General features: G+C 40.2%; 1 long non-coding RNA gene across 1 annotated transcript; it reads left to right on the top strand.

The window, feature by feature from the left end:
• The first annotated feature begins 1345 nt into the window (after window positions 1-1345).
• LOC147377071 (uncharacterized) lies at window positions 1346-9808 on the top strand. The gene is made up of 2 exons (XR_015161688.1): window positions 1346-3298; window positions 9600-9808. It is a non-coding gene; the product is annotated as an uncharacterized LOC147377071 (long non-coding RNA).
• The last annotated feature ends 12195 nt before the right edge of the window (window positions 9809-22003 follow it).

Here is a 22003-nt window from a genome sequence, read left to right as displayed (position 1 = left end):
GGGAGATCCCCTGGAGAAGGAATCCCATGGACAGAGGAGCCTGGTGGGCTATGGTCCATATGGTTGCAAAGAGTCAGACAGGACTGAAGTGACTTAGCATAGCACAGCACATATATTTGGAATTCTAACAAATTTCTGGAAGGACACTTTGAAATAGGGCATCATATCTTGACTGAGTTGTATTTTTTACATTTAATTCTTCTTCATTTTTTAAAAATCAAAGTAACATATATATATAGTATTAAATATCAAATTGTACTTCAAGGCCTTTGACCAAAAGTAATGATCCTCTTTCTCTTTTTATCAGAATTACATTTCCCAGAAGTGACAATAATAAGTAGTGTTAGTTGTTCCTTCTGGCATTTTTTTTTAATACTTCTATATTTCTAACTAACACACTTAAACTACTGTTTTTTTTTTTTTAAATCAAGACTTTATGTATTAATTTTCTATTGTATTGCCTTTTATTCATTGTCCTGGGCATTTACTAGGTCTTTCTGATCTGGAATCTTATATCATTCGGTGGAAATTTTCCTATATTGTTTCTGTGAAATTGTGATTTGTGACGTGAAATATATGCTTGATCCTTGTCCCTTCCTGACAGAGAAGGCCTAAAACTCTTGGATTTTCCCAAATGATAAGAGCAATAAAAGTGAAAGTAAAAAAAAACAGGCGGAAAGGGTCTTTCGTTATTCAAAACATGCCTATTTCTACCACACTTAAATTTAAGTTAATGAGGCAAATTTTGGAAAGCCCCTAATGATGGAAGGGGCTGGTTGCCAGAGAAACAAACTAGATGAGAGGATTTGAATTTTCAGCCCTACCTGTTATCTCCAGAGAGGGAAGAGGAGCAGGAAATTGACTTAATCACCAATTGCAATCATTTAATCAATTATATCTACATAATTGCTTCCCAGGTGGCGCTAGTGGTAAAGAATCTGCCTGCCAATGCAGGAGATGTTAAGAGTTTAGGCTTAGATCCCTAGGTAGGGAAGATCCCCTGGAGGAGGGCATGGCAACTGGCTCCAGGATTCTTGCATGGAGAATCCCATGGACAGAGGAGCCTGGTTGGCTATGGTCCATAGGGTCACAAAGAGTCCGACATGACTGAAGCAATTTAGCACCCATGCATGCTCACACACATCTACATAACGAATCCTTTTGAAAACCCTAACCTAAGGATCTGGAGAGCTTCCAGGTGGGTGAACACATGTGGTGTTTGCAAAGTGGTGAACCTGGAGAGGGCAGTGAATATTTGCACTGCTCCCCCAATTTTCCCTGTGTCTTTTCCTAGGCATCTCTTCCATCTGGCTATTATTGAGTTTTGTAATAAACCGGAGGTCTAGTAAGTAAACTCTTTTCCTGAGGTCCATGAGCTTCTAGCAAAGTATCAGATCCAAGGAGGGCACCAGGGGAACTTGAAATCAGTCATCCAGAAGCACCTGGAATTTGGGATTGGTGTCTGAAGTGGGAGGGGCAGCTTGTACGATTGATCTCTTACCTTGTGGGATGTGATGTTAATTACAGGTAGATAGTATCAGAATTGAATTCTATTGAGTTGAATTGTAAATAGCCAACAGAGCAGATGTATGGAGAATTGGAGAACTGGATGGTGTGGAAAATACCCTTCTCATGCCCCCAATATGGTGGCCAGAAGTACTGAGGGTAAAGAGAAAAAAACTAGACTTTTTCCTGCTCAAATTCTCTGATAATTTCTTTCCATCTTTTCTCTCTTTTTGGAACTTCTATTTGTTTGATATCATACCTCCTCTTGGTTGAGTATCTAAAATTTTCCCACCATTTTCCTTCAGGTTAATTTTCTTTCCCTCTTTGTTTTTTTTTTGGTTTTATTCTACTGTTTTGGGAGATTTTTTAAATTTTTCCAAGCCAGCTATTTTTTAATGTCTATTATTTTACTTTTATCCATTATACTTTCTTTTATAATTAAACTTTAAAAAAAACCTAATTAAAGGATAATTGCTTTACAGAATTTTGGTTGCTTTCTGTCAAACATCAACATGAATGAGCCTTAGGAATACATGTATCCCCTCCCTCTTGAACTTCCCTCCCATCTCCCTCTCCATCCCACCCCTCTGCATTGATACAGAGCCCTTATTTGAGTTTTGGGGGTCATACAGGAAATTCCCATTGGCTATCTATTTAACATATGGTAATATTAGTTTCAATGTTACTGTCTCCATACATCTCACCTTCTCCTCCCACTCAACCCCGTGTCCATAAGTCTTCTCTATGTCAGTTTCTCCATTACTGTCCTGCAAATAAATTAATCAGTACCATCTTTCTAGATTCCATATATATGCATTAGCATATGATGTTTATCTTTCTCTTTCTGACTTACTTCATTTAGTATAATAGGCTCCAGGTTCATTCAACTCATTAGAAGTGCCTCAAATGCATTCCTTTTTATGGCTGAGTAATATTTCATTGTATATATGAACATATATATAAAACATTGTATGAACATGGACATTGAAATATAGTGTCTTTTTCAATTTTTGTCTCCTCAGGAGACAAAGTGCCTAGGAGTGGGATTGTTGGGTCATATGCTGGCTTTATTTATATATAGTTTTTTAAGGAATCTCCATACCGTCTTCCATAGTGGCTGTATCAATTTACATTCCCACCAACAGTGCAAGAGGGTTCCCCTTTTTCCACACCCTCTCCAGCATTAATTGTTTATAGACTTTTTGATGATAGCCATCCTGACTGGTGTGAGGTGATATCTCATTGTAGTTTTGATTTGCATTTCTCTAGTAATGACCAACCTAGACAGCATATTAAAAAACAGAGACATTACTTTACCAACAAAGGTCCATCTAGTCAAAGCTATGGTTTTTCTGGTAGTCATGTATAGATGTGAGAGTTGGACTTTAAAGAAAGCTTAGTGCCAAAGAATTGAAGTTATTGAACTGTGGTGTTGGAGAAGACTCTTTAAGAGTCTCTTGGACTACAAGGAGATCCAACCAATCAATTCTAAAGAAATCAGTCCTGAATATTCACTAGAAGGACTGGTGCTGAAGCTGAAGCTATAATACTTTGGCCACCTGATGTGAAGAACTGACTCAGTGGAAAAGATCCTGCTGCTGGGCAAGATTGAAAGCAGGTGGAGAAGGGAATGACCGAGGATGAGATGGTTGGATGGCATCATTGACTCAAAGGACATGAGTTTGAGCAAGCCCTGGGAGATGGTAATGGACAGGGAAGCCTGGGGTGCTGCAGTCCATGGGGTCGCAAACAGTTGGACACAACTGAGTGACTGAACTGAATTGATGTTGAGGTAAGTTCCTTCTATGCCCATTTTTTGGAAGAGTTTTAATCATAAATGGGTGCTGAATTTTGTCAGAGGATTTTTCTGCAAATATTGAGATTATCATATGGTTTTTATCTTTAAATTTGTTAATATGGTGTATCACATTGACTGATTTGTGTATATTGAAAAATCATTGCATTCCTGGAATGAACCCAACCTGATAACGATGTATGAGCTTTTTGATGTGTTGCTGAATTCTGTTTGCTAAAATTTTGTTGAGGATTTTTGCATCTCTGTTCATCAGTGATATTGGCCTATATTTTTCTTTTGTGTGTGTGTTGCCTTTGCCTGGTTTTGGTATCAGGGTGGCGGTGGCCTCATAGAATGAGTTTGGAAGTATTCCTTCCTCTGCAGTTTTTTGGAAGAGTTTTAGAAGGATAGGCATTACTTGTCTCTAAATGTTTGATTGAATTCTCCTGTGAAGCCATCTGGTCCCAGGCTTTTGTTTTTTTTTGAAGGGAGATTTTTGAGTCTCAAAACAGCTTCAATTTTAGTGCTTGTAATTGGGTTGTTCATAATTTCTATTTCTTCCTGGTTCAGTCTTGGAGGAATGAACTTTTCTAAGTATCTGCCCACTTTTCCCAGGTTATCCATTTTATTGCCATATTCAGTTCAGTTCAGTTCAGTTCAGTCACTCAGTCATGTTCGACTCTTTGCATCCCCATGAACCGCAGCACGCCAAGCCTCCCTGTCCATCACCAACTCCTGGAGTCCACCCAAACCTGTGTGCATTGAGTCGGTGATGTCATCCAACCATCTCATCCTCTGTCATCTCCTTCTCCTCTGCCCTCAATTTTTCCCAGCATCAGGGTCTTTTCAAATGAGTCAGTTTTTCACACCAGGTGGCCATATAGGTGCTCATAATAATCTCTTAGAATCCTTTCTATTTCTGCATTGTGTGTTTTAACCTTACTTTTTTCATTTCTAACTTTGTTGATTTCAGTCTTCTCTCTCTTTTTTTTGTTTTCTTGATAATTCTAGCTAAATAATTTGTCAGTTTTGTTTACCTTCTCAAAGAAGCAGCTTTTAGTTTTATTAATCTTTACTATTGTTTCTTTAATTTCTTTTTCATTATTTCTGTTCTGATCTTTATGATTTCTTTCCTCCTGCTAACTTTGGGGATTTTTTGTTCTTCTTTTTCCAGTTGTTTTACGTGTAAGAATAGGTTGTCTATTCGAGGTTTTTTTGTTTCTTGAGGTAGGATTGTATTGCTATGAACTTTCCTCTTAGAACTGCTTTTGCTGCATTCCATAGGTTTTGAGTTGTGTTTTCATTGTCATTTTCCTCTAGGAATTTTATTTCAGTTTTGATTTCTCAGTAATCTGTTTGTTCTTTAGAATCATATTATTTAATCTCTATGTGATGTATTTTTTAGTTTTTTTTCCCCTTGTAATTGATATCTAGTCTTATGGGATTGTGGTCAGAAAAGATGCTTGACATGGTTTTAATTTTCTTAAATTTACTGAGATTTGATTTGTGACCCAAGATGTGGTCTATCCTGGAGAATGTTCCATGTGCACTTGAGAAGAAGGTGTATTCGTCTGCAGTTGGATGAAATGTCCTGAGGGGATCAATGAGATTCAGCTGTTCTAATGTGTTAATTAAGATTTGCGTTTCCTTGTTAACTTTCTGTTTTGATGATCTATCCATTGGTGTAAGTGGGGTGTTAAAGTCTACTATTATTATTGTATTACTGTGAATTTCTCCTTTTATGTCTGTTAGTGTTTGTCTTATGTATTGAGGCGCTCCTATGTTGAGAGCATAGATGTTTACAATTGTTACGTCTTCCTCTTGGATTGATCCCTTGATCATTATAAAGTGTCCTTCCTTATCTCTTGTAATCTTCTTTAAGGTCTATTTTGTCTGATATAAGGATTGATACTCCAGCTTTCTTTTGATTTCCATTTACATGGAATATATTATTCTGTCCTCTCAGTGTCAGTCTTTATGTGTCTTTAGGTCTGAAGTGGGTTTCTTGCAGATAGCATATATATGGATCTTCTTTGTATCCATTCAGCCAGTCTGTATCTTTTGGTTGGAGCATTTATTCCATTTACATTTAAAGTAATTATTGATATATATGTCTTTATTGCCATTTTCTTAATTGGAGTTTGTTTTTCTAGATCTTTTTCTTTTTCTGTATTTTCTGACTATGTAAGACCCTTTAACATTAATTGTAAAGCTGGATTTGTGGCTCCAAATTCTTTTAACTTTTGCTTGTCTGTAAAACTTTTGATTTCTCCATCAATTTTGACTGAGATCCTTGCCAGGTAGAGTAATCTTGCTTGTAGATTTTTCCCTTTCAGTACTTTAAATATATGCTGCCATTCCCTTTTGGCCTGAAGAGTTTCTCCTGAGAGATCAGCTGTTAGATGTGTGGCGTTACCCTTGTATGTTACTTGGTGCTTTTCCCTTGCTTTTTAAATATTCTTTCTTTGTGTTTAGTGTTTGTTAGTTTAATTAGTATGTGTCTTGGTTTGTTTCTCCTTCGGTTTATCCTGTATGGGGTGCTTTGTGCCTCCTGGACTTGATTGACTATTTCCTTTTTCATATTGGGGAAATTTTCAATGATAATCTCTTCAAAAATTTTCTCATACCCTTTCTTTTTCTCTTCTTCTTCTTCTGGGACCCCTATAATTTGACTGTTGGTAAACTTAATGTTGTCCTAGAGGTCTCTGAGACTATCCTCCATTCTTTTCATTCTTTTTACTTTATCCTGCTCTTCAGCAGTTATTTCCACCATTTTATCTTCCAGCTCACTGATTCATTCTTCCGCTTCAGATATTCTGCTACTGATTCCTTCTAGAATATCTTTAATTTCAGTAATGGCGTTGTCTCTGTATGTTTATTCTTTAATTCTTCTATGTCTTTATTACTTGATTGTTGCACTTTCTCCATTCTATTTTCAAGATTTTGGATCATCACTATCATTATTCTGAATTGTTTTTCAGGTTGTTTTCCTATTTCCTCTTCATTTATTTGGACTTTTGTGTTTCTAGGTTGTTCCTTTTTTGTGCAGTGTTTCTCTGCCTTTTCATTATTTATTTATTTTTACCTTATTGTGTTTTATGTCTCCTATTCCCAGGCTTCAAAGTTGAATTCTGTTCTCCTTTTGGTTTTTGCCCTCATGAAGTGGTTCTAGTGGTTTGTATAAACTTCTTGTAGGGTGTGATTTGTGCTCGCATTCTGGTTGGAGGAGTGAGTTATTTTTTGTTTTTGTTTTTGTTTTTTCCCCTCTTATGTACAGGGCTGAGTGAGGTGGTAATTCTGTCTGCTGATAACTGGGTTTGTATTTTTGTCTTGTTTGTTGTTTGGATGAGGCATCCTGAAGAGGGTGCTACTGACAGTTGGGTGATGCTGGGTCTTGTAGACAAGTGTTTGCCTTTGCGGGATTTCTCACTATTTGATATTCCCTAGGGTTAGGAGTTCAGAGAAGGCAATGGCACCCCACTCTAGTACTCTTGCCTGGAAAATCCCATGGACAGAGGAGCCTGGTGGGCTGCAGTCCATGGGGTCGCTAAGAGTCAGATACAACTGAGCGACTTCACTTTCACTTTTCACTTTCATGCATTGGAGAAGGAAATGGCAACCCACTCCATGTTCTTGCCTGGAGAATCCCAGGGACGGCGGAGCCTGGAGGGCTGCCATCTATGGGGTCGCACAGAGTCGGACACGACTGAAGTGACTTAGCAGCAGCAGCAGCAGGGTTAGGAGTTATCTGGTAGTCTAGTGTCTTGGAATCAGTGCCTCCACTCCAAATGCTTGGGGCTTGATCCCAGGCTGGGAATGGAGATTTCACATGTGGTTTGCTATGACATTGTTGCTGCTACTGCTGCTGCTAAGTCGCTTCAGTCGTATCCAACTCTGTGCGACCTCATAGACAGCAGCCCACCAGGCTCCCCCATCCCTGGGATTCTCCAGGCAAGAACACTGGAGTGGGTTGCCATTTCCTCCTCCAATGTATGAAAGTGAAAAGTGAAAGTGAAACCACACAGTCATGTCTGACTCTTCATGACCCCATAAACTGCAGCCCACCAGGCTCCTTCCTCCATCCATGGGATTTTCCAGGCACTAATTGAAGTTAAAACAAATACCCCAAAACAAGAAACCAAGGACAAACCCCAGATGATTGGCAATTAGAAATCAGGGAAATAATAACTAAAATAATGATATATGCACATATCCTTATACACCTATAAGCAAAATAAAAACTGTCAAAAAAAAAAAAAAAGTGCACTAGATCGACCTGGCTAACAAAGGAAACAAAATATGGTATCACCAGTTAAGAAAAAAACTAGCTAAAGCACAAACTGGAAAACAAAACTAAAGCATGATGCCCACTGGGGAATAAAGCAATAAAACAAAACAGACTAACAAATATGGTGAGAAAAAGAAAGGAAAAAAAGAAATGAAAGAATAGAAATGCAAGGTTAAATAGAATTAAATAAAGAAGATTTATATAAAGATTAATTGCAAAGAGAAAAGAGCAGTAGGAAAAGCAAACAAAGGAATAAATGTAGAAAAATAATAATAAATAAAAAATATAACAATTTAAATTAAAAGAGAGAGAGAAATAAAGAAAAAAATAAAAGGAGACTCCACAGAAATGCAGAAGGCCAATAGAGGCAGAAGTTTACAGCAGAAATAAAAAGTGTGATTCAAGAAAACAATTCTCAAATGCTTAAATAGATTGAATAGTACTAATGACATCAACCAATACAACACCACATGGGGGGAAAATGGGAGGAAAAAAAAAAATCCAGAAGAAAGTACAGAAGGATTTAAAATACACAAATAATAAACGTTTTTCTTGAGTCGCTGCTGTCAGAGTCCTTTCCCTTGCTGGGAGTCACAGTCCACCTTGCCTCCCTTGAATGCCCTCCAACATCACGCTGGTCTCTGGACCTGCTGTGGGAGCAGCTCAGACTCTAATCTGGTCCTAATCCTGTGTGTTCTTGCCTCGAATGTCCACAGCTGTCAGAACTAGTATGTTTTCTCTGTGAGAACTTTCAATGTACTTTTATATGTCCATAGACACAGAGTCTGCCTAGTTGATCGTGTGGATTGAATCTGCAGCTAGTACAGCTGGTGGGAAGGTTTTGGGTCCTCTTCATTAGCCACACTGTCTCCCGGTTTCAACTGTGGTTTTATCTCCACCTCAGCATGTGAGTCATCCACAGGGGTTTGCCCCTGAGACTAACCTGGAGGTCTTGGGTCTGCCCCAATGAGGGCCAGGTGTGGAGGTGGCACAGCTGCTTGGGTGGTAGGGGCCCTGGCAGCACCAGGAACTCAGAGGAGCTGGTGGCTAGGGAAGTAGGAAATATGATGCTCTAGAAGGGTATGGCAACCCACGCCAGAATTCTTGCCTGGAGAATCCCCCGGACAGAGAAACCTGGCAGGCCACAGTCCACAGGGTCACAAAGAGTTGGGCACAACCAAAGTGACCCTGCATGTATAGACGCAGGACTTTTTCTAGCCTGTGGCAACTCTACCCCAGTGAGGATCGAGCATGAGGGTGGTGCAGCTGCTCAGCTTGGGGGGACCCAGGTGGCACCAAGTGTGCAGGGACATGGACTGCCTCAGCCACAGGAGCTGTGGCCCTATCGGAGTCTTTGTGTAGCCTCTGGCAGCTGGTGATCAGAAGGTCTCTGGGCAGTCCTTCTCTGTTGCTCTGCCTGCTCAGGCACTTGGAGGGCTCCCTGGCTTGGGGTCCTTCCCTTTTGCTCCTCATGTCAGGGGCTTGAAGGGCCAGTCTCTGTTGCTCACCTGCTGGTGGTGGGATGTGGGCAGAGACAGGCGATGGTGCTGGCTCCATCCCCTGTGCATGACTCAGTGGTATCGCCTTGCTTCCATGGCTGCCTGACTTTCCTCCACAGGCGTTTCCCACTACAATCTCCTCCCTCACGTCCCCTTGGGATGTCTTCCCACAGTCAACAGCAGACCTCACCCTGGGATTGCTCCACAATCCCTAAGCTCTAGCTCCCAGGTGCTGTGCCTTCTAGGGGATCTATGTTCCTGTGGGGGGTACATATGACTGTGGCAAGGATTGTGTGATTCTCATTCCGTTTAGGCTGCCACAGATCAGCAACTTCACTCTCAGCCTCAAATGATTTTCCTCTGACACAAACAATTGCCCCGATGTGGGAGTTGGACCCCAGCTTCAATTCCTCTGCCTGTGGAGGGCAGGTCCAGTTCTATCAGCTCCTGTTTCTTCCCCTGGTTCCTTTGTCCTACCCAGTTTCACGTGGTTCTATCTGTTCTTCTCCAGTGGTCAGGTACTCCTGCCTGCTCTCAGCTGGTGTTCTGCCGTCCCTTCTGCGTCTGAAGATGTGTTCCTGATGGACAGATGTTCTCCACATCTACCAACTTCTCCACCATATTGTTCCTCCTGACTATCCATTGTTTTAAGATATTAAATATTGCCTATTATATATTTAATTCCTAAGAATCCTTTCTCATTCCCTTATTTTTGGGCAACTGTTACATAACTTCTCTCATCACTGTGAAGATAAAAATATATTTGCTTTTAACATTTCTTTGAATGTTTGTTTTATCACTTGCGTTTTTCTCCAAGAATCCCTTTTATATTTGTTTGCTTTGGTCTCTATTGTGTGTCCTAGTCTTTAATGTCTAGGACCTTTGTGTCTATTTTCATTTTTAGATGAACTTTAGGAGGTTGATTGAAAACTTTGTGGGGTTGGCCCATTGACTGGTGGGTTTCAGATGATGATCAAGCCTGTCATGGCCCATTCATTGGAAACTCTCAAAAACTGGTTTTCCTCCAGGGCTTAGATCTAATCTATTTTGCCAGAGAACAACTCAGGTCTCCCACTCCCCCATGCGGACATAAGCTTTTATGTTGGCAGTTTGGAAGGCAGAGAAAGGAAACTGAGGTCTTCACATTTAGTGTGCATAACTTCTCTTAATTGTCCTTCTTTCAGGAAAGGAATACAGTCTCACCTTCTTTGTAGCCAGTGCCCCTAGTGCACTGACCCTCATTTGCTGCATTAGGTCAGATGCAGTCATCTAGGTTTACTGTTGGGTAGATGGGTCTGGATGCAGCATTCTCCTACGTAACTTTCTGTGATGCTGGGCGTATTCTATGCTGCTCCATAAACCAGGTATTGCTGTATGATATGTGCCTTGCAAAACTGTAAAACTTTTTTTTTAATTTACTTTTTTATCGTGGATAATTGCTTTACAGATTTTTGTTGCTTTCTGTCAAATCTCAACATGAATCAGCCATAGGAATCCATATATCCCATCCCTTATGAAACTCCCTCCCATCTCCCGCCCCATCCCACCCCTCTAGATTGAAACAGAGCCTCTGTTTGAGTTTCCTGAGCCATACAGCAAATTCCCATTGGCGATCTACTTTACATATGGTAGTGTAAGTTTCCATGTTACTCCTTCCATACATCTCACCCTCTCCTCCCCTCTCCCCATGTCCATAAGTCTATTCTCTATGTCTGCTTCTCCATTGCTGCCCTGTAAATAAATTCTTCAGTACCATGTTTCTAGATTCTGTACATATGTGTTAGAATATGATATTTATCTTTCTCTTTCTGACTCACTCCACTTCTCTATTATACACTCACTGTATAATTGGTTCTAGGTTCGTCCACCTCATCAGATCTGACTCAAATGCATCCCTTTTTATGGCTGAGTAATATTCCATTGTGTATATGTACCAAGCTTCTTTATCCATTCATCTGTCGATGGACATCTAGGTTGCTTCCATGTTCTAGCTATTGTAAATAGTGCTGCAATGAACCATGGGATACATGTGTCTTTTTTAATTTTTGTTTCCTCAGGGTATGTGCCTAGGAGTAGGATTGCTAGTTCATATGGTGGTTTTATTCCTAGTTTTTAAAGGAATTTCCGTACTGCCTTCCATAGTGGCTGTATCAATTTACATTCCCACCAACAGTGCAAGAGCGTTCCCTTTTCTTCACACCCTCTCCAGCATTTATTGTTTGATTCATGGGGTCACAAAGAGTCGAACACGACTGAGTGACTGAACTGAACTGAACTTTCATATATGGCCTTTACTATGTTGAGGTAGGTTTCTTCTATGCCCATTTTTTGAAGAGTTTTAATCATAAATGGGACTGCATTTTGTCAGAGGCTTTTTCTGCATGTATTGAGATGATCATGTGGTTTTTATCTTTCAATTTACTAATACTGTGTGTCACATTGACTGATTTGTGTATATTGAAGAGTCCTTGCATTCCTGGAATAAACCCAACTTGATCATGGTGCATGAGCTTTCTGATGTGTTGCTGAATTCTGTTTGCTAAAATTTTGTTGAGGATTTTTGCATCTCTCTTCATCAGTGAATTGGCCTGTAGTTTTCTTCTTTTTGTGTTGCCTTTGTCTGCTTTTGCTATCAAGGTGATGTTAGCCTCACAGAATGAGTTTGGAAGTGTTCCTTCCTCTGCAATTTTTTGAAAGAGTTTTAGAAGGATAGGCTTTACTTGTCTCTAAATGTTTGATAGAATTCTCCTGTGAAGCCATCTGGTCCTGGGCTTTTGATTTTTGGGAGATTTTTGAATCTCAGCACAGCTTCAATTTTAGTGCTTGTAATTGGGTTGTTCATAATTTCTATTTCTTCCTGGTTCAGTCTTGGAAGATTGAATGTTTCTAAGCATCTGTCCATTTCTTCCAGGTTATCCATTTTGTTGCCATACAGTTGTTCATAGTAGTCTCTTATAATCCTTTGTGTTTCTGCACTGTCTGTTGTAACCTCTCTTTTTCCTTTCTAATTTTGGTGATTTCATTCTTCTCTCTTTTTTTATTGATGAGTCTGACTAAATGCTTGTCAATTTTGTTTATCTTGTTAAAGAACCAGCATTTAGTTTTATCAATCTTTACTATTGTTTCTTTCATCTTTTCTGTTTATTTCTCCTTAGATCTTTATGATTTCTTTCCTTCTACTAATTTGTTGTTGTTGTTGTTGTTCCCCTTCTTCCAGTTGTTTTAGGTGTAAAGTTAGGTTGTCTAGTTGATGTTTTTCTTGTATCTCGAGGTAGGATTGTATCGCTATAACCTTCTTTTTAGAACTACTTTTGCTGCATCCCATAGGTTTTGAGTTGTCATGTTTTCATTGTCATTTGTTTCTAGAAATTTTTGATTTCCCTTTTGATTTCTTCAGTAATCTGTTGGTTATTTAAAAACATGTTGTTTAATCTCCACGTGTTTGTGTTTCGTAGAGTTTTTTTCTTGTCATTGATATCTAGTCTCATAGCATTTTTATTGGAGAAGATGCTTGATATGATTTCAGTTTTCTTAAATTTACTGAGGTTTGATTTGTGACCCACGATGTGGTCTATCCTGGAGAATGTTCCATGTAAACTTGAGAAGAAGGTGTATTCTGCATATGGATGGAATGTCCTGAAGATGACAATGAGATCCATCTCATCTAATGTATCATTTAAGACTTGTGTTTCCTTGTTAATTTTTTGTTTTGATTATGTGTCCATTAGTGTGAGTGGGGTGTTAAAGTCTCTTACTTTATTGTATTACTGTCAATGTCTCCTTTTATGTTTGTAGTGTTTGTCTTATGTATTGATGTGCTCCTATGTAGGCTGCATAGACATTTAGAATTGCTATGTCTTCCTCATGGATTGTTCTCTTGATCATTATGTTGTGTCCTTCCTTATCTCTTGTTCAGTTCAGTTCAGTAGCTCAGTTGTGTCTGGCTCTTTGTGATCCCATGAACCGCAGCATGCCAGGCCTCCCCATAAATCAGCAACTCCCAGAGTTCACCCAAACCCATGTCCATTGTGTTGGTGATGCCATCCAAACATCTCATCCTCTGTCGTCCCCTTTTCCTCCTGCCCCCAATCCCTCCCAGTATCAGGATCTTTTCCAATGAGTCAACTCTTCACATGAGGTGGCCAAAGTACTGAAGTTTCAGCCTCAGCATCAGTCCTTCCAGCTGATCTCCTTTAGGATGGACTGGTTGGATCTCCTTGCAGTCTAAGGGACTCTCAAGAGTCTTCTCCAACACCACAGTTCAAAAGCATCAGTTCTTCGGTGTCAGCTTTCTTCACAGTCCAACTCTCACATCCATACATGACCACTAGAAAAATCATAGCCTTGACTAGACGGACCTTTGTTGTCATAGTAATGTCTCTGCTTTTGAATATGCTATCTAGGTTGGTCACAACTTTCCTTCCAAGGAGTAAACGTCTTTTAATTTCATGGCTGCAATCACCATCTGCAATGATTTTCCAGCCCCCCCCAAAATAAAGTCTGACACTCTTTCCACTGTTTCCCCATCTATTTGCCATGAAGTGATGGGACCAGATTCCATGATCTTCATTTTCTGAATGCTGAGTTTTAAGCCAACTTTTTCACTCTCCTCTTTCACTTTCATCAAGAAGCTCTTTAGCTCCTCTTCACTTTCTGCCATAATGGTGGTGTCATCTGCATATCTGAGGTTATTCATACTTTTACTGGCAATCTTGATTCCAGCTTGTGCTTCATCTGGCCCAGCGTTTCTCATGATGTACTCTGCATATGAGTTAAATAAGCATGGTGACAATATACAGCTTTGACGTACTCCTTTTCCTATTTGGAACCAGTCTGTTGTTCCATGTCCAGTTCTAACTGTTGCTTTCTGACCTGCATATAGGCAAGAGGCAGGTCAGGTGGTCTAGTATTCCCATCTCTTTCAGAATTTTCTGCAGTTGATTGTGATCCACACAGTCAAAGGCTTTGGCATAGTCAATAAAGCAGAAATAGATGTCTTTCTGCAACTCACTTGCTTTTTTGATGATCCATCGTATGATGGCAATTTGATCTCTGGTTCCTCTGCCTTTTCTAAAACCAGCTTGAACATCTGGAAGTTCACGGTTCACATACTGCTGAAGCTTGGCTTGGAGAATTTTGAGCATTACGTTACTAGCATGTCAGATGAAGTCAATTGTATGGTAGTTTGAGCATTCTTTGGCATTGCCTTTCTTTGGGATTGGAATGAAAACTGACCTTTTCCAGTTCTGTGGGCACTGCTGAGTTTTCCAAATTTGCTGGCATATTGAGTGCAGCACCTTCACAGCATCATCTTTCAGGATTTGAAATAGCTCAACTGGAATTCCATCACCTCCACTAGATTTGTTCATAGTGATGTTTTCTAAGGTCCACTTGACTTCACATTCCAGGATGTCTGGCTCTACACCATCGAGATCATCTGGGTCGTGAAGATCTTTTTTGTACAGTTCTTCTGTGTATTCTTGCCATCTCTTCTTAATATCTTCTGCTTCTGTTAGGACCATACTATTTCTGTCCTTTATCGAGCCCATCTTTGCGTGAAATGTTCCCTTGGTATCTCTAATTTTCTTGAAGAGATGTCTAGTCTTTCCCATTCTGTTGTTTTACCCTATTTCTTTGCATTGTTCACTGAGGAAGGCTTTCTTATCTCTCTTTTTTCTTCTTTGGAACTCTGCATTCAAATGGGTATATCTTTCCTTTTCTCCTTTGCTTTTCACTTCTCTTCTTTTCCCCGCTATTTGTAAGGCCTCTTCAGACAGCTATTTTGCTTTTTTGCATTTCTTTTCCATGGGGATGGTCTTGATCCCTGTCTCCTCTACAATGTCATGAACCTTTTTCCATAGTTCATTAGGTACTCTGTCTATCAGATCTAGTCCCTTAAATCTATTTCTCCTTTCCCCTGTATAATCATAAGGGATTGGATTTAGGTCATCCCTGAATGGTCTAGTGGTTTCCCCTACTTTCTTCAATTTAAGTCTGAATTTGGCAATAAGGAGTTGATTATCTGAGCCACAGTCAGCTCCCGGTCTTGTTTTTGCTGACTGTATAGAGCTTCTCCATCTTTGGTTGCAAAGAATATAATCAGTCTGATTTCGGTGTTGACCATCTGGTGATGTCCATGTATAGAGTCTTCTCTTCTGTTGTTGGAAGAGGGTGTTTGCTATGACCAGTGCGTTCTCTTGGCAAAACTGTATTAGCCTTTGCCCTGCTTCATTCCGTATTCCAAGGCCAAATTTGCCTGTTACTCCAGGGGTTCATTTACTTCCTACTTTTGCATTCCAGTCCCCTATAATGAAAAGGACATCTTTTTCGGGTGTTAGTTCTAAATGGTCTTGTAGGTCTTCATAGAACCGTTCAACCTCAGCTTCTTCAGCATTACTGGTGGGGCATAGGCTTGGATCACCATGATATTGAATGGTTTGCCTTGGAAACGAACAGAGATCTTTCTGTCGTTTTTGAGATAGCATCCAAGTACTACAGTTTGGGAAGGATTGGGGGCAGGAGGAGAAGGGGACGACAGAGGATGAGATGGCTGGATGGCATCACCAACTTGATGGATGTGAGTTTGAGTTAACTCCGGGAGTTGGTGATGGACAGGGAGGCCTGGTGTGCTGCAATTCATGGGGTTGTAAAGAGTCGGACACGACTGAGTGACTGAACTGAACTGAACTTCATTTTGGACTCTTTTGTTGACCATGAAGGCTACTCCATTTCTTCTAAGGGATTCCTGTCCACAGTAGTAGATATAATGGTCATCTGAATTAAATTCACCCATTCCAGTCCATTTTAGTTCACTGATTCGTAGAATGTCGACGTTCACTCTTGCCATGTCCTGTTTGACCACTTCTTATTTGCCTTCATTCGTGGACCTAACATTCCAGGTTCCTATGCAATATTGCTCTTTACAGCATCGGACCTTGCTTGTATCACCAGTGACATTCACACCTGGGTTTTGTTTTTGCTTTGGCTCCATCCCTTCATTCTTTTTGCAGTTATTTCTTCACTGATTTCCTGTGTCATATTGGGCACCTACCGACCTGGGGAGTTCCTCTTTCAGTATCCTATCATTTTGCCTTTTCATACTGTTCATGGGGTTCTCAAGGCAAGAATACTGAAGTGGTTTGCCATTCCCTTCTCTTGTGGACCTCATTCTGTCAGACTTCTCCACCATGACCCGTCTTTCTTGAGTGGCCCCACATGGCATGACTTAGTTTCATTGAGTTAGACAAGACTGTGGTCCATGTGGTCAGATTGGCTAGTTTTCTGTGATTATGGTTTCAGTGTGTCTGCCCTCTGATGCCCTCTTGCAATACCTACCGTTTCACTTGGTTTTCTCTTACCTTGGACGTAGAGTATCTTTTCACGACTGCTCAGCAAAGTGCATCCGCTGCTCCTTACCTTGGACGAGGTCCCCCCTCCTGACCTTGAACGTGAAGTAGCTCCTCTTGGCCCTCCTGCACCCAGCAGCTACCGCTCCTTGGATGTGGGGTTGCTCCTCTAGGCCACTGCCCCTGACCTCAGGCATAGGGTTTGTCCTCTCAGCCACAGCCCCTGTTTTCATAGAACCATTCAAATTCAGCTTCTTTGGCATGAGTAGTTGGGGCATAGACTTGGATTACTGTGATACTGAATGATTTGCCTTTGAAACAAACCAAGATCATCCATGTAAATTATTTCCTATTCATAAATAAATGGAAGGCCAAAACTGTTGCTCTCAAAATTGTTGGTCGGGTTTACATATTTTACCATTTTTTCATTCTGTTGGGAAATAGAATTTGGCAGTATCAAGTAGTGTTCCATATAGAAGAAAATTTGAGGAATATAATGCGTTTATCTTTCTTAGCAATGAAGGTTTTGGTGATTCATATTTGCCTTTGCAACATTCCATGTCTTAAAGTCCAATTAGTAGAGAAATATAGGAATAACTAAACCAGTGGCTTCCTAACTTTTTTTGACATAATTAACAGAACGAAATACATCCTCTATCCTGACTCAGTATGTGTATACACACACACACACACACATACACACACACTCATATATACCTAAACATATGCACATACACAAAAGATCCATTTTAGAATTTAAACTTTTTCTAATCACTTTTATAATTTTTTATTTCCAACAAATGATGTTTGTAATCCATTTAATTGATTTTACAATCCACCAATGGACACTATCCAGAAATTTGAAAATATTAAAATAGCAATAGTGGGAGTAGTTTGGGGAATTCTTTAGCCTCACTGTAATTTCCTTCAGCCCGTGCTTTTCAGTGACCCCCAAATGAACACACAACTTATTTATAAACCTAAATTTGCTATGAAAACTCACTTCAAGACAAACTCCCAAGCTCCCTTTCTATCCCTTAAGATTTCTGCCTTACACCCCACATGTGAAGAAATTCTGGAGCTACCATTGAATTCAACTGATAATGAGGCTTTATCAAGAAGCTAGTTATTTTAAAAAAGGTTAAAAGCAATTAAAAGTTGCAGTCTGGTTTTCCCATGGTTCTCTTCAAAAATCACACTAATATTACTCTAAGGAAGTTGTAGGAGTAACAGATACGAACAAATAATGACAAAAAGAATCATAACAGACAACAGCAAATGAGACAAGTCAACATATGGAGGATGAAAAACATTTGAATTAATGCTATCCTATCTAGGCTTCTGGTTTATCTAAACTGTTGCATGTGCTTAGATGTTGAGTAGAATGATCAAAGCAAGACCACAAAAGGCAAGCTGGTTTACAGTACAGATGCCAGGAAAGGCTCAGGAATGAAAAGTACAGGTTACTGCTGAAGGCAAATTTGGAGGGTCAGGATGAAAGTCTGTTTAAATTCTTTAGACAAGTTAAAACTTGTAGATCTGTGCTGTTGAATGTAGTTGCCACTAACCATATGTGGCTACTTATATTTAACGAAATGTAATGAATTGGATGACAGAGAATGAGATGGTTGGATGCCATCACTGACTCAAGGGACTTGAGTTTGAGCAAATTCATGGGGTGGCAAAGAGTCGGAATCAGCTTAATGACTGAACAACAAAAACAAATCTATTAATTAAGATTTAAAACAGAACAAGATGGTAGAGGAGTAGGTGGACATGGAGTACATCTCTCTCCACAGATACATCAGGAATACACCTTCAGACACACAAGTGCGTGCAGAACACCAGCTGAGAGCAAACAGGAGTACATGACCAGTGGAAAAGAATACACAGAACCACACAAAACTCGGGAGGATGAAGGAACTAGGGGGAAAAACAGGAGTGTTAGTAGGACTGGACCTGCCCTTGGTGGGTGGGGGAACTGAAGGAAGGGTCCGATCCCCACATCGGGGCAATTGTCTGAGTCAGAGGAGAAACACTGAAGGCTGAGAGTAAAACAGCTGATCTGTGGCAGCCGAAATGGAATGAGAATCAGACAGTCCTTGCTGCAGCCATACATACCCCAGACAGGGACATAGGTCTCCTGGAATGTGCAGTGGCTAGAAGCTGGAGTTTAGGGATTGTGGAGCAATCCCAGAGTGAGGACTGCTGTTGATTGCAGAGAGACGGATTGAGGGAAGCTGAAAGAGGAGATCATGATGAGAAATGGCTGTGGAGGAAAGCCTGGCAGCCTTGGAAGCAAGGGAGTACTGTTGAGTCACACATGGGGGGTGGAGCCATCATGATGGCCTCTCCCCACACGCCAGCATCGGCAACTGAACAATAAAGAGACTGGCGCATCAAACTCCTGACTCACTGAACTACACAGAGCAGGACCCCACCCAGGGTGCCCCTTTAGGTGCCTGACCCGCCAATCTACAGAGTAGGACCCCAGTCAGGGGGAATCCTCTATGTGCCTGATGGACAGGAGAGAGAAGGACCCCAGGCAAGGGAGCCCTCTAAGTGTCTAAATGGGTGAAGCTACAGAGAAAGACTGGAAAAAGAGAAGAGACCTTCTGACTGCCAGCTACAAGAGGCTCAAAAAAAGACTCTGAAAGGGCCATAACTCCTGCCACAGAGGTAGTCCATGTCCTTGCACACTTGGTGCCACCAGGATCCCCACAAGTCAAGCAGCTGTGCCATCTTCACGCTCAACTCTCACTGGGGCAGAGCTGCCACAGGCAAAAGACGTCTTGTGTCCATGCATACAGGGTCACTTTGGTAGTGTCTGATTCTTTGCGACTCTGTAGGCTGTGGCCTGCCAGGCTTCTCTGTCAAGGGAGTTCTCCAGGCAAGAATACTGGAGCGTATTGGCCAATACTGGTTGCCATATCCTTCTATAACACTATATTTCCTGCTACCCTAGCCGTTAACTCCCGTGAGTACCTGGTGCTGCCGGAATCCCTATGACCCAAGCAGCTGCACCACCTCCACACCTGGCCCTCACAGGGGCAAACCCAAGTCCTCCAGGGCAGCCGCAGGAGCAAAACCCAGTGGACGACCCACATGCAGAGGTGGAAATAAAACCACAATTGAAACCCAAGGGCAGTGTGGCTAAGGAAGAAGACCCAAAACCTTCCCACCAGCTGTACAAGCTTCAGATTAAATCCACACGATCAACTAGGCAGACTCTGTGTCTATGGAATGTATGAAAGGTTATTGAGAGCTTCCGCAAAAGAGAACTCACTAGTTCTGATAGCTGCGGACATTGGTGGCAAGAACACACAGGAGTAGGACCAGATTAGAATCTGAGCTTTCCCCATCGCAGGTCCAGAGATCAGCACAGTGTTGGAGGGCATCCTAGGCAGGTGAGGTGGACTGTCACTCCCAGCGAGAGAAAGAACTTTGACTGCAGTGACTCAAGAAAAACAGTTAATGTTCTTATGTTTTGATTTCTTCTGTAGATTCTTTTGGACTTTTTCTTTTTTTCCTCCCCCCCGGCCCTTGATTGTAGTTGTTGATTTTATTGGCACTATGAAATCTAATAAAACTTTTGAGCTTTTTTAAAATTTCTTTTTCTCAGTCACATTCATTATTGTTGTTATAAACCTCTGCCTCTATGTTGGGCTTTTGCAGTTCTGTGGCATTTTCCTTTTTTTTTCTTTTCCCCTTTTCTATTTTTTTAATTTTAATTTTTAACTTTTAAAGCCTATTATTATTTTTTTCTACATGCATTCTTTGTTTGCTTTTCCTACTGTTCTTTTCCCCTTGTAGTTAATCTTTAATGTATATAAATCTTCCTTATCTACCACTATTTAACTTTGCATATATATTCTTTCTTTCCTTTCCTCTCGACTTATTTGTTAGTTTTATTTTCATTGCTTTATTTACCACTTGGCACCTTGCTTTAGTTTTGCTTTCCAGACTATGCTTTAGTTAGTTTTGTTCTGGTAGATATAATTTGTGGCTTCCTTTGTGTGCTGGGTCAATCATTGTACTTTAAATTTGTTGGACTGTTTGGATTTTGCTTATGGGTGTATATATATGTGTATATTCAGTCACACTTTTTATTGTTGTTATAAACCTCTGCCTCTGCATTGGGCTTTTGCAATTCTGTGGAGTTTTCCTTTGTTTTTCCCTTTTGTTTTTCTTCTTCTATTTTTATTTTTCTTATTTTTCTTTTTTCTATACCTTTAGTTTTTAATTTGTTTAAACCTATTATATTTTTCTACATTTATTTCTTTCTTTGCTTTTCCTACTGTTCTTTTCTCCTTGCAGTTAATCCTTAATGTATATATACCTTCTTTCTCTACCACTATTTAACTTTGCATTTCTGTTCTTTCTTTCTTTTCTTTCTTCCCTTTCCTCTCAAAATATTTGTTAGTTTTATTTTCATTGTTTTATTCCTCACTTGGCACCTTGCTTTAGTTTCATTTTCCAGTTTATACTTTAGCTAGTATTGTTCTTAACTGATAAATACAATTTTTTATTTCCTTTGTTTGTCAGGTCAATCTACTGTACTTTATTTTTGTTGGACTGCTTTTACCGTGCTCATGGGTGTATTTGTATATGTGTATATTTCATTATTTTAATTGTTATTTGCCTGATTTTGTAACTGCCCTTTGTCTGCAGTTCATCTCTGGTTTCTCATTTTTGGATATTTGTTTTAATCTCACTTAATGCCACAATAAACCACTTGTGGAATCTTTGCTCCCGACCAGAGATCAAGCCCTGAGCCTTTGAAGTGGGAACACTGACTCCAAGACCCTAGCCTACCAGACAGATAACCCTAGGGAGTATTAAATAGTGAGAACTCATACAAAGGAAGCCGCTTGGACACAAGACCCGGCATCACCCAAACACCAGTAGCACCCTGTGCAGGACACCTCATCTAAACAACAAACAAAGCAAAAACACAAACCCAGTCATCAGTAGACAGGATTACTCAGCCTTGCCCATCAGAGGGGAAACAAACAAACAAAAGCTCAGCTCAAATCTCACCCTATACGAAGCTTACACAAACCACTGGACCAGCAAACTTAGGAGGGCAGAAACCAAAAGGAAGAAAGAATTCAACCCTGAAGCCTGAGAATAAGAGACCTCAAACACCACAAGTTAATAATAATAATAAGGAAAAGGCAGAGAAATACTGCTCAAGTGAAGGAACAAACTAGAAACACAGAAGGCAAAATAAATGAAGAGGAAATAAGCAAACTACCTGAAAAAGAATTCAGAAAAATGATAGTAAAGATGATCAAAAACCTTGAAAAAAAATCGGAAAGAATGCAAGAATCAATTAACAAAGACCTAGAAGAATTAAAGAATAAACATACAGAAACAAACAACACAATTACTGAAATTAAAAATACTCTAAAAGGAATCAATAACAGAATATCTGAAGCAGAAGAATGAATCAGTGAGCAGGAAGATAAAATGCTGCAGATAGCTTCTGAAGAGCAGAATAAAGTAAAAAGAATGAAAACAAATGAGGATAGCCTCAGACACCTCTGGGACAATATCAAACACACCA

This window comes from Bos grunniens, chromosome 3 (assembly GCF_055505025.1).
Source record: "Bos grunniens cultivar Pamir isolate PY7600 chromosome 3, Bosgru_T2T1.0, whole genome shotgun sequence".
In the NCBI taxonomy this organism is placed as follows: Eukaryota; Metazoa; Chordata; class Mammalia; order Artiodactyla; family Bovidae; genus Bos; species Bos grunniens.
This window is presented reverse-complemented; position numbering and strand designations above follow the sequence as displayed.